This window comes from Mytilus galloprovincialis, chromosome 5, assembly GCF_965363235.1.
Source record: "Mytilus galloprovincialis chromosome 5, xbMytGall1.hap1.1, whole genome shotgun sequence".
Taxonomy (NCBI): Eukaryota; Metazoa; Mollusca; class Bivalvia; order Mytilida; family Mytilidae; genus Mytilus; species Mytilus galloprovincialis.
This window is the reverse complement of record NC_134842.1, coordinates 42,837,412-42,853,712: the sequence shown is the minus strand read 5'-3', so window position 1 is coordinate 42,853,712 and position 16,301 is coordinate 42,837,412. Positions and strand designations below refer to the sequence as shown.

The window sequence follows — 16,301 nt, the reverse complement described above, 5'->3', positions numbered from 1 at the left end:
AGTCAGTTAAAAATGTACACGTATACCTCATAAATTGTTTTTAGTTTCATTATCTAATATTACTGTATAATATATATTTCATTTCTACAGGGAAGTTGAAACAAAAATCTGATGTCAATTGATGAACAAACAAATTAAAAAAGAAATGAATTCATTTATTTGTAACTTGTACAATAAATGAATCTTTATGTCATTGTTGAAAACGATCTCCATTGTAAAAACATATCAGTCTTCAAATACCAAAATGAGTCTTTCCAGAAATACGTTTGAAAATCTTCTATGATTAAGAAAAAAAAACTTTTACACAATAGTACTTTAGGAATACATTTTTACTTTTCTGCTTAGAAAACTGATGGTTAATCTTGAAAACTCAGAAACATAAAAATCATGCTCAGCCAGTCATTTCTTCATTTCATGCAAATTGTCGAAAAATCTAATCTTTCTGAATTTATTAATCTTTCTATTATATATAGAAATTGGAATGCTTATATTCAGGCTAGTTTCGATTTTCTTCCCAATCATATCTTAATGCCTCAAAATGCCGAGCAAGATTGTTTTCGTTGACAGTTCTGAAAGTTAATTGTGACCAAACTCACAAAATTGCCAATTTCTAAACATAATTAAGGTGAAAATTAACACTATAAACATTGATAAAGAACTGTTTGTAATTTACTTTCATTCAATACACCAAATATAGAAATTGGTAATTGGTTTCTGAGATACTGGCCAACCTGAGGAACTTTTGACTAGTAACTAAAGTGCTCAATATATTGTTCTCTTCTAATGAATATTTAATGAGACTTTTGAATTGGTCTACATTAAGGTCAAACTGATCTAAAATAATTCTGTGTTCGATTTCTTCAAACCATTGAATTATTATTGGTTAATCTAATCTTGTATTTCGATTTTGGATTTTGACCCGTATTTTTTTTTTATTTGTCTATATCAAGGTCCAAAAGGTTCAAAATTAAAGTACTAAATATATGTATTTTTGGATATGCCAAATATAACTGCAAAAACAAATCCTGGATTTTGTGCCCTGTTTTTAAATTGGTCAACGTTGAGGCCCAAAAGGTCGAAAATCAAACTGTTAAATTTCATCAAGAATTAAATTATTTGGATTCTTCGATCTGCCGAATCTAACTGTGTGTTTCGATTTTATATTGGGCTTGAATAAAATTTTGATCTGCACTTAGGTCCTTAGGATCCAAAATGAAACTTACTTTGGTTTAACAAAATTTAAATTTTTGAGGTTCTTTGATATGCTGAAACTAAAGAAAAAATTAGATTTTTTCATTTTTGGCCCAGTTTTCAAGTGTGGTCAAATAAAAGTCCTAACCTTTGTATTTAGCTTTTGAATTTTGCACCCCGTTATCAATTTATTAAATAACTGTAGAATAAACAACTAGAATTTATTCGGAAAATTAAACTGTAAGTTGAATGTGATCTCCTGTTTCAGTGACCTAGCTATATTACATTCAACTTGTCCATCTGTCTGCTTATAGGACAAATATTTATGTCACACTTTCCCCAGATAATATTGGACTGTTTTAAACAGACTTAAACTTAAAAGTTTGTCTGCAGCTCCAGAGTGATGAGGTATTACTTTTTTTTTATTTGTCTTACAACCACCTTTTTTTGTATAATAAAATCAATGAAACTTCTTGTTCAAATTTATCACAGTCTTCATCCAAATCTATTACAATTACTGGTCATAATATCAATAGTTGGTGGTTCTTATGTGCTCAAACACACTTTTGCAAATACTTACTTGTCGGAATATAATTTTCCTGGTCAGAAGCAGCAGACTGTTATTGTTTCTTAGTTTCCAGTAATTTGTATGTATTAAGTCAGTCAAATGTCATCACTTAGTACAAACAAATTATTGATATGTTAATTAAAGAAGTTTCTGGCATGTTAAATTGAAGAAAATAAACTAGTATCTTTCCTTCTTTAATGAGTTTACCAGTCTGTAAAATCATGAAAGTAAATATACAGCTCGAAATAAATATTCAATTTCAAATAGTTAGAATAATAATGTTTTCAATTATTTTAGGCTGTGTATACTTTCCCACAAGACCAACACATCAGTGGCAAAGTTCACACATTTGCAGCAAGTTGAAATAGAGATGCTCATGATCAGCAACATTGCATAAAGGAGAATCAACCTAACTCAGAAAACAGCAATATGTCTACCTTAAGTGTATATTGCTGTTGCGATAGAGTGTTTGTTACATCATTTAATTTTGACAGTCATTTATTCCCTGAAAATCATAATTACAGGAAATATAAAGAAAGAAGCGCTTTATTAAAACATTCAAAGATAAGCTAAATGCATAAAGGAAGTACGTCATTTATGCACAACAATAACGTAACGTCACACTACCCACGTGGTCACGTTACTTAGTTACATATCTTGATGAATCCCGTGAATGATGAAAACGTTAGAACAATATTAATAATATTTCATTATTTACTTACCTGATTTTTTGTGTTTATATTAATATAAGAATCTGTACACGACTTATTTTAAACATTTATTAATATTTGTCTATATTTATATATATATATATATAGATATATTGAAAAATTTTGTGAATTTTGTCCACACTGATTCAAAAGTTTTTAATTTTGTCACACTTTTCTCATGTTTTTCAGACAAATTATGAAAGATGTGCATTATACGAAGAATTACTGCTGATACATGTAACTGTGGCAGGGTAACTTAATGTTTTTTTGAAAAAAGAAATAGTCTGGTGATCTATAATGGTTTTTTTTTTAAAGCTCATTGTTTTGACCATCTCATGTCAAATAAAAAAACAAATTAATGGAGCAAATGAATTCTTTTTTACAAATTCTGTTATTCATGTGTGCAGCAAACTTGACAAAATTTGAGCTGGATTTAATAAATATGTATAAAACTGCAATAAATTGTGTTTTATTTATATCTTTAACACTATGTGTGTGATAACTAAAGAACCAACCTTCTGAGATACTTTCAGAGCTTAAAAAATCCAGAGTTTCTACTTCAGGTATGTATATATTCATAAATGTGTTGTACCAACTTTGGTGACGGACGTTACAATTGAAACATCACTGGAAGCATACAATTCGCAAATCAATTTTTATAGAGGCCATTAAGAAAAAATTAAAGGTAAAAACAAAATACATGTATCTGTAGGGACTCACCTCAAATAAGTTTACCTTCAATATCAATATTTTCGGTATTCGAAATTCAACCTTTGCCTAATACTCATCAGAAATGTTTGTAGGGAAATCGAGTATTCAATATGGTTATAATTGAATATTTTTTGACAATATTTATTTTTCTCAGAAAAATGACCGAATTTTTGGAATGTGTCAGCAATTTTACAAACCATTGTTCAAATTGGAAGATACCTCAGGAAGTGACTAGATGGAACCACCTTGAACATTTCAACACCTTTATAATTGGCGCCTGTTTTAATGTAAATGGTAAGTTGAAGACCTGATATTACGTACTATTTTAAATACTGGTACATTAGCGAAACATTGGTGCAAGTAGGTTCTTTGCTTGGAGGAATAATTTGTTCACTTTTTATCAGTGTATTCATCAAAATTTTTAGGGAACCAATCAGAATTCTTTTCAACATTTATACGTATTTCTTACTAAGTTTTATGTAAGGTATTTCAGTATACATCTGGGTATTGCAAAACTATTGATGATATTTTTGTCAGAATTACTTGCCGTTAATGACTGATTGTAATTACTAAACATCTGTGTTCTTCAATGCTACAATATCGATATAAAAGAATTCCTCTTAAAACAATGAAAGTGACAGCTTTGCACTTGTTTGAAGAAGCATGAGTTTTTCCATGATGAACATAAACTTATCATAGAAACCAGGATTAAATTTTGTATTTACGCCAGATGTACGTTTCGTCTACAAAAGACTCATCAGTGACGCTCGAATTGAAGGCATCTTTGTGACTTTTTAATGAAAAACATAAATTCAAAATTATATTTTTCAGCGTTAGATGATGGATTAAGGTGTATTGGTTTAAAACGATGGAATGTGCTTAACATATACGCCAGGAGGAACTGCGACAAATCTGCAGCAGAATGGACAAACACTTTAAGGCCTAGTACGGAAATGCAACATTATTGTATGTATGTACTTTTTATAATTTATCTTTAATCAAAGTAAATTTTTGAAAACCAATTAAAACATAAAATACAAAATACAAAAAGAAAATGAAAAATAACGCTTAATTTTTTTTTTACCTTTACCAGAGTGCAAAGCAAATGTGAATTTCTAATCGCATCCAGTTATTCGTATAGCTAAAATATTTATAACGTTTTATGTATATTTTCACATCATGCAAAACCGATGTTATCAATGTTTTTTTTTCTTCAGTCGTATGATTTTTGCAATCCAATGTACTGTCAATCAAACACGAGAGCTCGGATGTTCCTGTTCCGATGAATTTTATGATTTCTTGCTACATTCGTCCTACGTCCGTTTGCCAGTAGAGTGTTTTGAATCTAATTCGACTAAGATGAAATGGCATTACATGTACACAGAAATACCAAAAAAGTTCCCAGTAAGACAGAACAGAACATATGAAGAAGAACCAAATACATGTACCACTACTGATGATACTGTTAGTTCTGCAGCTTGGAACTACATGCCACACGTTTCAATAATCAAACTGAATTTGATTTTGTACTTGTTACAAGCAGTTTTGGAGTTACCATTGAAAATTAACTTTCTGATTTAAAGTTCACAAAGACCTATATTCTTGCACTTTTTCAAATGGACAGTTTTTTTTTTATCTATTTGCTCTAAGTTGACAACATTTTGACCGTATATGTTTTAGTTACCGTGTGTTCCTTTTTAGTTTAATTTACTTCAATAATGAGCATAGATGACTGTTTGGCTCTATCAATGATTGATAATCTAGATTTAGATTCCTGTTCAATGATTAATCTAAAAACAAATTGTTTTGTTTGTTGTTGTTTTTATTGCCATTTCATATTTGTTTCAAAATACAATCAATCTATGTTGTTTGATGGGTTATTTAATAATTCGAATGAAAAATCGTTAAAGAAGTTTAATTAAGTTGTCCATAAATAAAAACACATCTGTCCGCCAAAAAAAGAACGTTTAGTAAGATTAAATTTTTACTCGAAATTTACCACATTTTTATCCAAAGTAAAATTATTGTGTGTATCATAATACGTTTCTTTATATGTGAAATATACGTCGTTTTCAAGAAACTAGAAATCAATCAACACTTTTGAATTGTTAGAAAATGAATTATCTCGTTCCGTTAACCATTGTGTTCCATAAACTATAAGGTCAATAACAACGATAGTTGTCAGTCAATACATTTTTGTGTGTAATAGTTATCCCATGAGGACGCGGTGTGTCAGTGTCAGATCACCCGATGGCATGAGGCCAGAGGGAGATCTGACACTGACACACCAAGTCCGAATGGAATAACTATTTTACATCCCAGCTGTTTAAGATTAGAGGAAAAACATTTACAATTCGTAAAATCTAGTTTATAACGCCACACAACCATTATAATATACTTAATATGTTACGATATACTATACACCCTTTATGACCCCCCGAACACGAAGTTTAAATATGAAACCATGACAAAAAAATTGAAAACAACACGTTTAATATTTTCATGCGTCCGAAGCGCTTTTCTGGATTTACCTTTATCAGGAACTCGTCCAACTGACTAATCGGCTCACACTAAATCGCCACTTTCTAAAAAAATCAACCAACTCTTGTTTATCAACACGCCCCACCTACGAAAAGGGTAACCCATTGAACAATCAGTCTGATAACTCGACTTATTTATGAAAAGGATAAAAATCCCACTAAATAAAGGTCTGTATACTCGCCCCCACTTATGAAAATATATTGCTTCCTTTAAATATGTGAAATTACTGAGAGTTGGTATCAAGTCGTTCTGGTGTAGGAGTATGTGTCGTGGTTGATATGCTAAAGGTCTTGAGTTTGAATCTTAGTAAAGATAATGATTTTTTCTACGTTAATTTTGAATGTGTCTCTTCTCTCATTATATATTTCTAAGTTTTATTGTTGTAATAAGCGTTCGCGCAAAAATGTTACAAAACAAATGAAAGCATACAAAACAAAGAAACACTTGATGGGGTGATCCGGTAGAACAAATGAGCTTGGATGTAAGTTTAATTTATTTATTTGTATGGCCAGATTGTAGATTGTTATTTTGTTCGGAAGAATATGCTTTATATCAGTTTTCAGAACTTTACACTTTTCATTGAATACATTTTTTTCTTTCTTATATGTGTGGTATAAGAGTCGGACAGTTTCATTTCTCTTACGGAATATAGCACCTCAAGTCTATGTTATGGTCATGCATGATGTTGTCGACCAAAATCACCCTCGGTGTCATGAAAACAAAAATGTAGCACCGTGCGTTATTTCTAAAAGTTATACAACCGTTACAGCAGACATAACTGCAGTTATTTCACAACTTAATATGAATGTTTAATCTTTCTACCTTGTTTAAAATTGGAATTTGTTTATTTTGATGCTAAACATACATTTTAAACAAATTTGGTAGTTTAAAATTTCAAATTAAATAATCAGCAATAAAAGTCACCGACAAAACAAATTATGAATCAAACCAACCAAAAATACTCCTAATGGTCCTATTTATGACATCAAAGAAAGCAAATATAACAGACAGCGACCAACAGCAACCAATGAATTACAGGTGCCCTATTTTGAACAGACGCATACATAGTGTAGCAGAGTTAAACACTTTTGTCTGCAGTAAACCCTTCCTTTGCCTGGGACAATAATGTAACAACACAAAATAAGAACAAACTGTACAAAAAAGGCTCAACGCATCAAAACGGCACAAAACACAAACAGAACTTTTGTTTTCATTTGTTGCCACTCATGCTCATTTTTGTTTCTATGATTTTTCTATGTTTTCTGGCGAAAGTATATTGTAACTTAAGGTGGTAAAATTAATTTGGCTTGTTTAATTTTCATAAAATTTTGACAAAACATTGACTTTGAACATGTTGAACCTTTGACAAAAATAAAAAAAATTCACAAAATTTGAACCAACCATTTTATCAATAAAATTACACTGGTTATATAGCAGTTTTACAAACACTAATTTTGATCATTGAGAAGCTTAATATTCTCTTAACAACACAACGTAATCAAAACGTTTAGCTGATTTTACAGAGTTATCTTCTTGTAGTGTTGTTACCACCTTAACTACATTAATTAACATGACTGGATATGTCGAAAGTCTTAAAGAAAGTTTTAATGGTTATACAACAAGTATAACATAACTCTATCTTTAAAATGTATTCATGTTAGTAAGTTAAGGTAAGATAAAAAAAGGGGGGCGAAAGATACCAGAGGGACATTCAAACTCAAAAATCGAAAATAAACTGACAACGCCATGGCTATAAATGAAAAAAAACAGACAAATAATAGTACACATGACACAACATAGAAAACTAAAGACTAAGCAACACGAACACTATGCCATACAGATTACATTGCTACCATTCCATATAAATATATTTGACCAACTACAAAGCCACTTTAAGTTTCTGAGATTCGTACTTGACCATGGAACAAACCTTGTTCACTTATGCATGAAATGAAGTCAATCGAGGTCAAGTAAAACATGTTTGACGGTTGGAATAATACTAGTTGTCAAATATAGTTATTATAGAACTCATGATAAATGATACACTCATATGATGAAAAAACACGATGCAACTTTTTAACAGGCACTGAACCATGACAATTATTTTAAGGACAATACTAGTAATCATATATGACAGACTAGTACTTCGTAAAACAACTATAAATAAAGTATGAATCATACAGTTCCTATAACCTCTTATATATATAAAGCTCTACAAATAGTTAATGCTGTTGTCGCCGCCACCACCATCCGATTGTTATTACTTTGACTTGCAATATACAAAAAGCGTTGAATGCGCATGAAAAATAGAAATAAGCTCTCTGATCAAGACCTGGGGTCGGTTTCACAAAAAAACTTACGACTAAGATTGGTCTTAAGTCATGAACGAATCAGTATACTTACGATTAATCATAGTCGTAAGTTTTTTTTATGAAATCGACTTCTGGTCCGTGAACTTTCAAGCTAACAGTAGAACATGAATCGTAATATCTACTGCTAGCTTCGACAATTTTTCTACAACTGCTCGAATAATACATCGATGCTGTACATAACCCTCGTTTTGTAGATAAACTATATTATATCGCTGAATAAATTTTACAAGTGTGAACGATGGAATAATTAAGCGTCCTATTTCAATTTTGATTTTGTTTTCTAAATTTTGACAGACACCCATCCCCTTTTTCATCGTTTGCAGTATTTCTTACTTCTACAGACAGGACATCAATATACTCAGACCTCTTTTGAAATTCAATTCATTATGCGTTATACCTATCAAAAGACGTGAAAAAATAACATTCTGTGAGGGCAACTTATAAATTATAAAATCTATAAAAATAAATCTTAAGTGATTCCGTATACATAATATATCTAATTCAATGTAAAAATTTCACATCAGGTTAAAGTCACTGTTCTTTTCCAGATAAATGAAAATTGTAAATGTGCACCCTACATATATAAATACAAAAGTCAATATCGATCATATTTTGCAAAAAAAAATTAAAATAGTCCTTACTATAGAAACTGTAGTAATAATCTTTTACAAAATTCTAAAAAAATTCGCTCTTATGTGTATACGTTTATGCGTCAAATTGTCTCAATGTGAATTTGCGCTTCCCTGCAATTTACGCCTTGACCCATGTTTTAAAAAAACGTGTGACCACTGTAGACAATGACGATATCAATATTACTATAAGGCTTTCCTCTTTCCAATCATACTAATTACATCCCAGCTCCTTTTTTCTACCAGGGGTGATCTGAGTCGGATAACCCCAACCAGATCACCCCAGCTGGAGTTTCCTTGTTCTGCATGCGTTCCTTTGTTCTGTAACTTTTTGGCGGGAATAACAGTCTCCGGGACAAGTTTGCAATTCCGCTGAGTGCAAAAGTTGTCACCTTAAATTTTGGAGTTAAGTCAAAATGAAGTTGATAACTTGGTTGGTATTGGTTCCCTGATATTTGTCCTAAATTTTTTTGGCTCTAGCACCACTGTTGAAAAAGTTATGCCCCTTTTTTCAACAATTTCCTCAGAGGAAAAGTACTTTTCCTCAAGGGAAATCAAATTTCCCTACAGGAAAAAGATTTTTCCTCAAGGGAAATTGTTTTTTCCTCAAGGGAAAAAGATTTCCCTTAGGGAATTTGCTGCATAAATATTTCCTTAGAGGAAATTCTATTTCCTTAGAGGAAATTCTATTTCCTTTGAGGAAATTCTTTTTCCTTTGAGGAAATTTGCGGCTTCAAATTTTCCTTTGAGGAAATACTTTTTCCTATGAGGAAATTTGCAGCTTCAAATTTTCCTTAGAGGAAATACTTTTTCCTGTGAGGAAATTTTTGACAAACAATTTTCCTTGAGGGAAAATTCAAGACAACAAATTTCCTCTAAGGAAATCATTGTTCTTCAAATTTCCTCAAAGGAAATTTCTGAACATCAAATTTCCCTTAAGGAAATGTTTTCCTCTATTTTTCCTCTGTCTATGGAAATTTCATAACAGTACAAACAGTATAAATATAATTTTTCCTAGACTGAATTATTGATACAAAAGATAATTAAAACTTTAATACAAATTTTCATGGTGAGTATTAAACATACAAAAACAAAAGGCTGACTGTTTAACATGTTTAAGACAATACAATAATAAGCAAAACGCTATGAATATCATACCATTTGTGATGTTATTAATATTATGCTCATATTTGCATATTAAATAAAATAAACACTTTCCATGTTAAATTAACTTGTCTTTTGTTTCAGCTGCTGTGTACAATTAATCGACCCCCTACATAACAGTTCAGTGCATAAATAATTTCATCCACAAGACATCTTCCTTCAATTGGTTGAATAAATTTTGGCAACTTGTTCTTCAAACATCTTCTCTGTATACATGGTATATTTGATATGATGGAGCCATGTACATGAATGGATAAAGCAGGTGTTTATTTCGACAACAAACATGACAAAGATACTATTTTTTTCTTAATTTCTCCATAATCCATCAGTGATGTAGGTTGTTACATTTTACACAATTGTGTTCTTTTGCATCTTTGATAGTACTCCATTTTCTTTATAGCAATTTTGTAGAATTTTTTCTTTTTCTTTTTCCAGAAAAACATGCAGTTCATTTCACATTAATTAATCCAATTATGTAGAAAACTATTAACAATTAAGTTTCCTCTTCAGTATAGACCTGCAGGTTGATGATCATAAAAACCAATATCTGACCTATAAATACACAAAATTAAAAAAAAATGTTATAAATTGAGAAAAAAACAGCAATATAAATAAGCTTATTTTATCATGTTTTAATGAAAATTTTGAGAAACTTTCATTTGATATTCTTACTTATGAGTTCTCTTATTTCAGTGCTTTGTGTCCAAGATTTAATATCCGTTGTTTAGTATTTTAGTGCCTTGCAGTGAAATTTAAAGTTGAGCCACTTGCAATAGTTGTTATAGAATGTTCATATGTTGTGTTATTTAACCACTGTCCTATATTATGGTAAGGTTGATTGTTATTGACTTTGAACATGATGAACTAAATTGGATTTCATGTTGGGATCTTTATTGGCTGACCTATATTTGGAAGTGTTTTCTCATTATTGAAGGCCAGCCCATCATTGGCCTTTAATTTCTTGCATCCACTTCATTGAACTCTGGTGGATATTTAGTCACTCATTTACCATACCACATCTTCTTATTTTTATATGAGTCATCATTCAAAGGCAATTAATTTTATTACTGTAATTCAGAAATTATCGAGAGGTTTTTATTTATGCGAATAATGTGACTGGGTGAGTATCGCAAAAATAAGAACTCATATTTTGATAACAAAAACATATATATATATATATATATATAGATCTTTATGCAGATTTTTGTTTGTAATCACAATAAGTTGTCCATTCGTGAAAAATCACAATAATAAATGCAAGCAATAATTTCTGAATTTACATGTGCAGTATATAGAAGTGGTCTTACCATTTAGGCCTTGTTGTATTCTGTTTTTCTTGTTTTGCCGCTCATTTCTATTGTAACTGTTTATATTGTTCATTATTTTTCTATATTTCTTGTCCTAAACATAAAAAGGTTAAAAACTATTATTAAACATCAGTATGTGTTTTTCTTTACATACAATAATATTTAAAAAGAATGGAAAATTTGTGCTATTTCATTTCACAGACTTTTTGCCAGTCATCACTTTTAAAGACTTTCACCCTGGTCAATAGTTTAAAAAACAAACATTCCCATACTTTTTCTTCGTGTTCGTACTAACTTTTCATTGGACAACAAAGACATGATTCAACTATTATTCTATGATTTGTTCGCTTGACTATGTTAAACTCTGAAATATTGTTTACAGTATAATCTGTGTGTCTCACTCGTCAAAATTTCAAATTAATATATGTATTACTTACAGAATCAATTAAACAAGAGGCTCTCAAGAGCCTGAAGTGCTCACCTGACATTTTTTGCATCAATCTTCCATTTGTGATCATTTTACCCCTACATGTATGTTCCATTTTAGCCATGTTACTATAAACATGATAAACATGATAAAGTGACTATGTTTCTTGACGTGAAAGGAAATAAAATACAAACTTTATACTAGTTACTCTGAAACTCATTTAGTCCAAGTTTGGCTTTATAATAGATTCCACAATGTCAAAGGAGAAGATTCTTTAGAGTATTAAGAAAACTAGATGAACAAATTGTGAAAAATTGTCTTTAAAAGGCAATAACTCCTTATGGGGTCAATTGACAATTTTGGTTGTATTAATATCATATTTGTAGACCTTACTTTGCTAATTATATTTGCTGTTTACAGTATATCTTTATCAGAAATAAGATTCAAGATAATAACCAATAAAAATGCTATGCATGGCTAAGCTTGATACGACCGTACAGGTTGAACCCTGCACAGTTGGGGCAAGTATGGACACAACATTCAAGCTTGATCATGTGCGACATGTTGATACAGCTCTGAATTTTAAATTTGGATTGTGATTTAATAGTTGACACAGCATAGGTTTCTGACACAGAATGAATGTGGTCCAAGTACTTAAAAAAATTAAATTGACAATTATAACCTCTAATATGGTCCAATATTAAAAATCTTAATACATGGTTAGATGCAGCATATCAACATGATCAAAGAACCCCAATAATTAATTTTTTGATGAAATCAAATAAAGTTCAATTTTAGACCCTTTAGACCTCAATGTGGACCAATTTGATAACGGGCCAAGTATCAAAAATCTAAATGAATGGTTAGATTCAGACTATCAAAGAACCCCATATATTCAATTTTTGTTGAAATCAAATAAAGTAAAATTTTGGACCCCGATTTGGACCAACTCGAAAACTGGGCTCATAACAAAAAATGTAAGTAAATATTCAGATCTAGCAAATTAAAGAACACCAAGAATTTAAATATTGTTAAAATCAAAATAAGTTAAATTTCAAATGGACCCTTTGGACTATAAGGTAGACCAATTTAAACAGGACCAAAAAAATTAAGAATCTAAATACACAGTTAGATTTGGCATATCAAAGAACCCCAATAATTCAATTTTCTATAAAATCAAACAAAGTTTAATTTTTGACCCTTTGGCCTCTAATTCCTAAACTCTGGACAAAAACTCCCAAAATAAATCCCAACCTTCCTTTTTGTGGTCACAAACCTTGTGTTTGAATTTCGTAGATTTCTATTAATTTATACTACAGTAATTATGCGAAAACGAAATGTCTTTGGTCGATGACTTCATGATACCAATATATGATCGCAAAAAACTTTTTGCAGTTGTATAAAAACTGTAATGTTTCCTTAAAATTACCAATCTAGTGGCAGCAACCCAATAATAGGTTGTTACATTTGTCTAAAAATTTATTGTTGATAGAACTTCACCTATAATGAACAATTAACTCCGTGTCAGATTTGCTCTAAATGCTTTAATTTGGGTTTTGAGATAAAAGCCAAAACTACCTTTACTTCTATGTTTTTATTTAGCCATGATCACAATGTTTTTTGACGAAACAGAAAGAAAACAAAGACTTGGTTCAGTAGTTTTAGAGGAGAACACCAGACAGACGACGACGAACAATGATAGACACCAAGTGATGGCAAAATCTTACTGTTCCACTAGAACAGTGAGGTGCACTGGCTCTATCCAAAAAAAAGACTTTTACAGTGCAGTGTACTACATTTGGGACAGAACCATATCAACATTGGCGGATCCAAGGGGGGTCCAGGGGTTGGAACCACCCCTTTTTTTTCCCCGAGCAATGCATTTGAATGGGAGCATACAGTTGGAACCCCCCCCCCTTTACTCTGGGTTGGGACCCCACCCTGTTAAAATGGCTGGATCTGCCCCTGATCAACATTATAGAAAAATCTATAAGCTATAACTCAAAATAAGGATAATATTATTTTTAAAGGGTTTATAATTAAGTTTGACAACTTCAGACATACTATAATATCTTACCTTTTCAAACTTTACCAAATTACTACTTTACCTGTTTACCTTAAAATAATTGCCACATTTCATCCAATTTAATTTCATCCCTTAAGTACTTGCTATTTCATTCATAATCAGTCAGGGGCATTACTTAAACAAGTAACAATTAAAATTACCTATACAAGTAATGTTGAAAACGAGGCTTATTTAAATATAACTTATATAAGTTATTTTTCTGAATATTATTTTTATAGGTGTCCAAGAATACAGATTTTACTAGCTTTAAATAATTTTCACAGTTATCTGGTTATTTTTCCCTTGATATATAAAAATTAATTCTTCAGAAACACTAATTAACTTTCCGACGCACTTATCTTTCATACCGACGCTTCTGGGTCAAAGATTGGTCTCTTGGGACTATTAAATTATCATTTTCCTCTAAAATCTTGAAGGTAGACTGATATAAATAGATAGATACTTGTGAATTAATTAAGACCTGAAGTTATTTATAATTTGTAACCTAAATCAATTACATATACTCGACTAATTTTAATCAAACTAAAATTTAAGGGAATAGATGACAGTTTACCTACAATGACCTAGTTTAATTGCAATAGCATATGTATACATTAAAGACTATATGGTCATTCTTATGTTTAACTTTAAACTTTGGGTGTTCATTTTTTAATGTTTAAAGCTAACAATTTCAACTACATGTATCAAGATTTGATCCTACATTATTTAAGTATTGCAAAAAATAGCTTTTTAAATGGCTCTATATATAATTGTGTATGTCACATGTATGTACATGATGTATTTTAATGTAAAGCAGCTGAAACTCATTTAAGCCGTATCATATTTAATTCAGTTCTTCAAAAGGCAAATTTATATGAGCATATGCCTGAAAATAGAGATTTCTAATTAAGGGGAAAGCCCCCCCCCCGCCCCCCCCCATCACCCCCTGTCGTGTGAAAAAATTTGTTGATTATATAGGGAATCACTGAAGCATGACTGGAGCAAACATCCCCCCCCCCCCAAAAAAAAATGAAAAGTTCTGGATCCACCCCTGTCAATCTTACACTCAGAGTTGTCACACACAAATGATACCAAATGTTCATATGATTATATTTTAGGTAGTGTAGGTGTAAGGAGGCGACCATTTGATTTGTAGGGTGATCGAAACACTGAAAAAGGTGAATAATCTTGCTTTGTAAACTTGTGCTATAAATAAAAATTACCAATCCATTAAAAAATCCGTCAGCCTAATCTCCTCCAGTATAATAAATTATTGTCTGTTTTCGAAGTTATAGGCCTAGTGGAAGTAGTTAGTAGTCCAGATAATTATGACGCATTGCAAGGCATTTTTTCTATTAAGGACTTATAATTTGGGGGAATGGAACCAATAAATTGATCGGATCCGATATGATCTTCCCAGTAACGGAGCACCGTTGAACTTTGAGGTAAATTTTATTAGTGTCGGTGGTCTCACAAGTAAATCATAGTGAATATTGCACATTAATTAGCAGAGAAGAGACAATTATCAACTTGAGTACTTTATTCATCTTCTCGCAGTTATTTATGTTACGTTAAATTAGCTTAATTTTATATCCCAAAACAGGTGCTCGGATCTAGTACTAGTATGTGCATGACTTTTAAATAACAATTATATTTATATTCTGTGGCGGGTCGAAGGGGATGGAATCTGGGGGTTGGACTCCCCTTTTTGTGAGCAATCATTGCATTTAATGATAATTAATCTCGGGAATCCTCTCAAGTTCTTATATCAGTCATTTCAAAAAAATGTACATTTTTCGGTAATTGTCTATGGTCTGTTATATTTGTAAGTTTGACATATTTTTTCAATTTAACATAAGAGTTTACATATTGTGCAAGATAGTACATGCAAATATTAGTGTGCAAAAAGTTTCATATTTTTTTTATATTCGTTGAAGTATGAACATTCGCCAATTTCCATGCGTTCATTTTTGATAAATAACATTTGCATTCAAATTATCTGTACATAAAACTGCATTTAAAGGTAAACAGAATGATTTTTCTTCATTTAGTAACATCATAATTAAAAATAAATAACTTTCCATGTTTCAAATCATGACAACTTTTATTCCACAGTCACTGGAATGTCTGTTCATCAATATTTGTCCTTCCTGTTACTATTTATTTGTTTACGGAATAAAACTAGTTTCTCCCTCAAATAACGGCGGTTTTTTATGGTGATGTCGTAGGCGTGGATACAGGACGTAACGACATGGAGAAATTTTTTATGTGGAAAGATTTTGGTCATCAGAATCAAAAGATCGGTAGGTATTGATGTATGCGTACCTTTTTATAATGTCTTTAATGTTACCAGTTGATAGATAATTTTTAATTGCATAAGACTAATGAAACGCTTGTTACCGTAACTTAGGCATGGGCCGGAAGTATAAAAACACTACATCAATTATTAGGGAGCGACTATTTTAAAACCAATTTAAGTTATGTACTAATTTTTCCATCCTGTTACTGTCCTTCCTGTTACAAAGACAGTGGTAACAGGAGGGACACAAATGGTAACAGGATAGACATACTTTGTAAGAAAACTCAAAATGCCTCTAACATTATCGCAAATAAATT

General features: G+C 31.1%; 2 long non-coding RNA genes across 2 annotated transcripts; one reads left to right on the top strand and one right to left on the bottom strand.

The window, feature by feature from the left end:
- Positions 1-2,626: 2,626 nt before the first annotated feature.
- On the top strand, positions 2,627-4,991 carry LOC143074531 (uncharacterized). The gene is made up of 4 exons (XR_012977917.1): positions 2,627-2,720; positions 3,335-3,474; positions 4,012-4,150; positions 4,398-4,991. It is a non-coding gene; the product is annotated as an uncharacterized LOC143074531 (long non-coding RNA).
- Positions 4,992-9,738: 4,747 nt separating this feature from the next.
- On the bottom strand, positions 9,739-11,537 carry LOC143074530 (uncharacterized). Its single transcript, XR_012977916.1, has 2 exons — positions 11,194-11,537; positions 9,739-10,438 (listed from the first exon to the last, which is right to left on the bottom strand). It is a non-coding gene; the product is annotated as an uncharacterized LOC143074530 (long non-coding RNA).
- Positions 11,538-16,301: the final 4,764 nt, after the last annotated feature.